This window comes from Magnolia sinica, chromosome 14 (genome assembly GCF_029962835.1).
Source record: "Magnolia sinica isolate HGM2019 chromosome 14, MsV1, whole genome shotgun sequence".
NCBI lineage: Eukaryota > Viridiplantae > Streptophyta > Magnoliopsida > Magnoliales > Magnoliaceae > Magnolia > Magnolia sinica.
In genome coordinates this window covers 60,825,157-60,830,598 of record NC_080586.1, presented here as the reverse complement: position 1 = coordinate 60,830,598, position 5,442 = coordinate 60,825,157, and the positions used below count along the sequence as shown (strand labels likewise).

Sequence of the window (5,442 nt, the reverse complement as noted above, 5' to 3'; positions counted from 1 at the left end):
ACCAGGATTGTATGTATTAGAGGTTGGTCCATTGAAAGGTTCGGCATTGGATTGTTCATTCAACACTTCTCGAAAGGTGGGTATCGTAGGGCAATTTTTAGTTGTATGAATGTTGCAATCACATATGCCGCAAACACTTTCATTAACCTTATCCTTCTTTCCTTCCATGGCCTCAACTTTTCTTATGAGCATAGTCACTTTATACTTGAGATCATCCTCTTCTTTCAAGAGATACAATCCACCTTCTTCCTTAGATTGAGTTGGCCTAGACGTGGTGTTCTATTTTCAGTAATAGTTCCATGATTGTGTTTTTTCAACAAGACTATCGAGGTAATCCCATACCTTGTTAATATTTTTATTAATGAATTCTCCATTACACATTGTCTTGACCATTTGGCGCATGGAAGATGTCAGTCCATCATAGAAAAAATTTGTAATGCGCCACGTTTCAAAGCCATGTTGTGGGCATGAACTGACCAAATCCTTGAACCTTTCCCAACATTGGTAAAATGTTTCATCCTCCTTTTGGGTGAAGTTCATGATTGCTTTTCTAAGGGTAATCGTTTTATGATGTGAAATTTTTTTTTTATAAATTCCCTCTGCATATCATTCCATGTGCCAATGGATCTAGGACGCAATGAATGTAACCACGTCTTAGCCTTCTCCTTCAAGGAAGAAGGAAAGAGTTTCAGCCTGACTGTGTCGTCAGACACATTTTGAAAATATAAAGTGGCTATGATCTCATCAAACTCTTTCAAATGTAGATATGGTTCTTCAGATTCAAGCCCATGAAACTTAGGAAGGAGTTGGATAACCCCTGGCTTGATGTTCATATGTCCTGTATTTTTGAGAAAAATCATGCATGAGGGCGTATTCAGCCCCGCTGGTTGTAAATAATCTCGTAAAGTACGAGGCGGGGGTACTTGATGCACGTCATTCTCATCCTGAATGTCCTCCACCCTGGGTTGAGGTAGAAGAGGTTGGTTCTCAGCCATCACTTCAATTAACTCAGGGAATTTCGAGTGGTGTCTAGTCTTGCGATGGATAGTCAACCCCTCAAACAATCCTCCTTCAGTCAAGAGACGTCGAGTGTTGTCACGGGCCCACTTGGGCATGAAACACTCACAGCCCTCAATCAAATTCGAAACCTAATCCTAAGAAAGGAAAAGAAAATCTAAAAAGAAAGAGAGGGTTGGAAAGAAGTTACCAAATTGGAGTCCCTAAGTTAAAAACCTGCAAAAGAAAACAAAACAAGTCAGTTTCTAAAGAGGAGGTCTAGAATTAGAAAATTCTTAAAAAGAAAGATAGAAGTAGACTAGTTTCTAAGAGAAGAAATTCCTAAAGGAAAGTGAAAATTTCTAAAATAAATTAGGAAAGTCCTAAACTAGAAAGTAAGTTACTAAAAGAGATCTGAAAAATTAAAAGTAGAGAAAGAACTTACTGAATTAGAATTTTCTATCTTAAAAGCCTACACAATAGGAAAGTTAGTTTCTAAACAAAAATTCTACAAGTAGAAAATTTCTAAAAATAAATTAGGAAACAAAGTTAGATTCTAAAAGAGTTAGAATTAGAAAGTTACTAAAAATAAAAATAGAAAGTTAGTTTCTAAATCTAAAAATTCTAAAGTAATGTTAGTTTTTAAAATTAAAAGAACTCCTAGAATAAAATAAAATAAAAAAATAAAATTAAAACCTAATCTAAAAATAGAAAAAGAAAGACTAGAAAATTAGAAAGAGATTACCAATTTAGAATGTCAAGGTCCTACAAAAAGGAAAATAGGTTAGTTTCTAGAAATCAGAAAAATCTAAACCTAAAGATAGAAAATCCTAATCTTAACCTAATTCTAAAACTAGTCAATTTCAAAAAAATGCAACCGTCAGTCCTCGGCAATGGCGCCAAAAACTTGTTCACTCCCCAAGTATAGGGTTGTGATGTAGTAATAAACTCGGTGAGACCGAGGTCGAATCCTAAGGGACTGATACTTGTATGTAATCTGAAACTAGGTAGAAATAGAACTAGCCTAAGATGAAATCTGAATTAAATATAAATTGATGAATAATGGTGACAGATTAATGTAAAACTTAAGAGAAATCAGAGATAAAAAACTAGGAATTCAGAGGATCCACTTGTAGAGATCAGGGAGATCTTATGCCTGTGTCAAGAACTCAACTGGACCTAGAGTCCCATCTTCATCCAGTTGAAGGGTGTAACCATAGAAATCAAGACTGAACTTCCTTTGCTATAGTTTTCAAGAGATGAAAGGTATATGAATTAGAATGGATTCCATCACCAAACCATACCTAGGAGACAAAGCAAACAACATAATTAAACTAATTATCAACCAATCAACATGATATGCAGGTTAAGAAGGGTACCGTCATCCAACCATGCCCATGAGACGATGGTGAACAATAGGGCTTCCTGACATCATTAACATAAAAAGGGAAAGGAACACTCTCAAAGCCATTGCAGACCCATTGTAATTTCAGTCACAACAGACCATTAAAGACTAAAAACATTCCCTTAATAATCAAACTAAAATCAAATTCAGCTCATAAATTTAAATTAAATTAAAAGCATAAAATAGAGTCTCCCATCTCGCTACAAGCTTCACCTCTTAGCCCTAGCTAAGAGGTTTAGCCAAACATGATCTAGCTAAAATATCTTAAAAGGGAAAGGAAGAAAAAGACTAGAAGAAAGAGGGAGAAAACTCCACGTTTGTTCACGGCTGATCACACGTCCAAGCTTGGATTCACCTTCACGTCCTCTCGCTGCTCTCCACTCTCTCTCTCTTTATAGCCATGCTAGGGTCGGTGGAAGAACTTCCTACATGCGTTTTCTTTACGCAACGCAGTAGGTGTGCGTCTTCCTTACACAGAGCAACGTGCGTAACAGAACCTACGCTGGTTGTTTGGTGGGGCCCATTCCTGATATCGGCGGAAGAATCCAAGCCATCCATTAGATGAAGAACGAAACATTAGTTAGAAATGACGTGGTATGGCTTCCATTCGGTGTGGCCCACAGATTTTTCTTGCACCGTTCGTCTTCTTTTAGACGGTTTGAAAACTGATCTTCATTATCTTCTGAAATTCGGTCACTTAAGCTTGGATGAGAGGGCACGTAGGCTCCTGATAGACGGTCCAGATTAGATCGTTGGTGTACAGTGGTGGCCCACAAGATTCGTCCGCGGGCTCTGTTATGAAACAGGGCCTGCGCATTCAGCGTTGTGATGTTGGTGGGGCCCACTTTACTGCTGTTTTGAGAAATCGACGCCGTCCACTACATTCTGCTCGAAAAAACCCTTTGGGTATGAATGTTTTTGAATTGAATTTGGTGTGGCCCACATGATCTTCTATTCCACTGTCCATCCAGTGTTTGACGGTGGAGATTTCCTGAGTGCATGCATAGGACCAAAAGGGAACCTAGGTGTGGTTAATACCCCCCATCTGTACATAATGAACGGGCCAGATGACATATTTGGATGAGGGGTGGGCCCCACTACGTGAAACAGTTGGACCGGGTGTGTCTGCTGTTTGAAACAGAGAAGGAGAAGGAGAGACGGGTCAGCCCGTCTTTGACCGGGCTGACCGTCCGGAGCGGCTCGCGTGTGCGTGTACTGTATGGATGCACACCCTCATGTGGGGTCCACTGTGATGTTTGTGAGAAATTCGTTCCGTCCATCCTTTTTCCCATCCACTTTAAGGCATTGACAATGAAATTTAAGTATATCCAGATATCAGGCGGGCCTCAAATCAAGATTTTAGGGGCTGATTTATCCTTTGGGCCACTTTCACAATGGTCCAATGGCTAAAATTTTATGTGTACGGTTAATTTATGGCCTTCAGACCATGTATGAAGTTTCGAGCTGAACGGATGGTGGGAACCCCATGATCTTGCATTCTGGATGATTTTTGAGCCACTTGAGCTTCAATTTTCTCGATTTTCGCGGATCCCTGGCTTGTAATTCCATCGATCTTGGTCCCATGGAGTCCGTACCTTGCCTTGGTGAATTCTGAGTATTAAATCCATGCTTTAGTATCCTTTTCAGTCCACGCTTATAAATCCACCTTGCAACACAGACACAATTAAAATAGGGTGTTAAACAGTATCATGTTCGTAAATCTAGGTAATAACTGGGGTCTGATATGAAATATTTGACCCTCAACAACGTACTCCCTGCCAAAGGCTTTAACAGGAAATTTCGTCCGGATGTTATAGTTCCTGGCATAAAGAGTCGGGAACGGATTGGCTACTTCCCCTGCCGCTAGCCTGGTGGCCGGTGGTTGGTGCTCCATGGGCTCCACCATAATGTATGTGTTTCATCCATGCCTTTCATCCATTTTTATAGATCATTTTATGGCTTGATCCCAATAATGAGAGGGATATAAATTTCAGGTGGACCACACCATAGGAAAATAATAGTAATTGAACATCCACCATTAAAATCCTCCTAAGGCCCATTGTACTGTTTATTTGACATCCAATTTGTTGATTAGGTCATACAAACCTAGATGAAGGGAAAACACAAAGATTGGCTTGATCCAAAACTTTTATGGCTCTCAAAAAGTTTTTAATGGTTGGCATTCATTAAACACTGTTTCCTGTAATGTGGTCCAGTTGAGATTGGGATATACTTATTTTTGGTCTCATCCCCTAAAATTATCTTGAGAAATAGTTGGACTGCATGAATGAAAAATATACATCATGGTAGAGCCCATAGAGCACGGACCATCAGCCATTAGCCTGTGGCAGGGGGAGTAGCCTATTCGTTTCCGCAATTGGTGGGATTTCCTGCGGCACATATCCACGTGAGCCAAAAAATGAAGTAGATTAAAAGCTCTGAACCCTCAAAAACTTCCTAGGAGCAACATAAGTTTTGGATGGAGCTACTATTTGTGTTTTAATTGAATCTAGGTCTTTATTATCTTGTGAATAAATTGGATGGCAAATAAATATTATGATGGGTCCTAAGAAGGTTTCAACGTTGGGAGTCATTATCCCCACTATTTCCCATAGTGGTCAACTTGAGCTCTGGATCTACCTCTTTTTTTAGCACATGCCCTAAAATGAGCTGGCAAGACAGATGAATGGTTTGGATAAAACACATACATCACAGTGGGCTGCACAGAGCTTGGGCCACCTTCTGTCCGAGATGTTCTTGGCGATGGGCATTGCAGGCAATTCAATTGGTAGCACTCCTTTGTCTTCTTGTTCTCTTTTTGCCTTTTATGTTGATTACTTCTAATTGTAAAGCTCCTTCCATCACTTGGAGTTTACATGTAAATTAAGTTCTTTTATGATCTGATGGACTAGTAAATGAACGAAATTCCAATACTATAAGTAGAATTAGGGCAAGACATCTACGGGATGGGGGCTACCATTTACACTCACAATGGTGACCTAAACACGCTACTAGGGATTGGCCGGTGTACCACACACACC

At 39.7% G+C, this 5,442-nt stretch overlaps 1 non-coding gene across 1 annotated transcript; it reads left to right on the top strand.

Annotated features, from left to right (window-relative positions):
• The first annotated feature begins 451 nt into the window (after positions 1–451).
• On the top strand, positions 452–558 carry LOC131226348 (small nucleolar RNA R71). The gene has a single exon (XR_009161739.1). It is a non-coding gene; the product is annotated as a small nucleolar RNA R71 (small nucleolar RNA).
• The last annotated feature ends 4,884 nt before the right edge of the window (positions 559–5,442 follow it).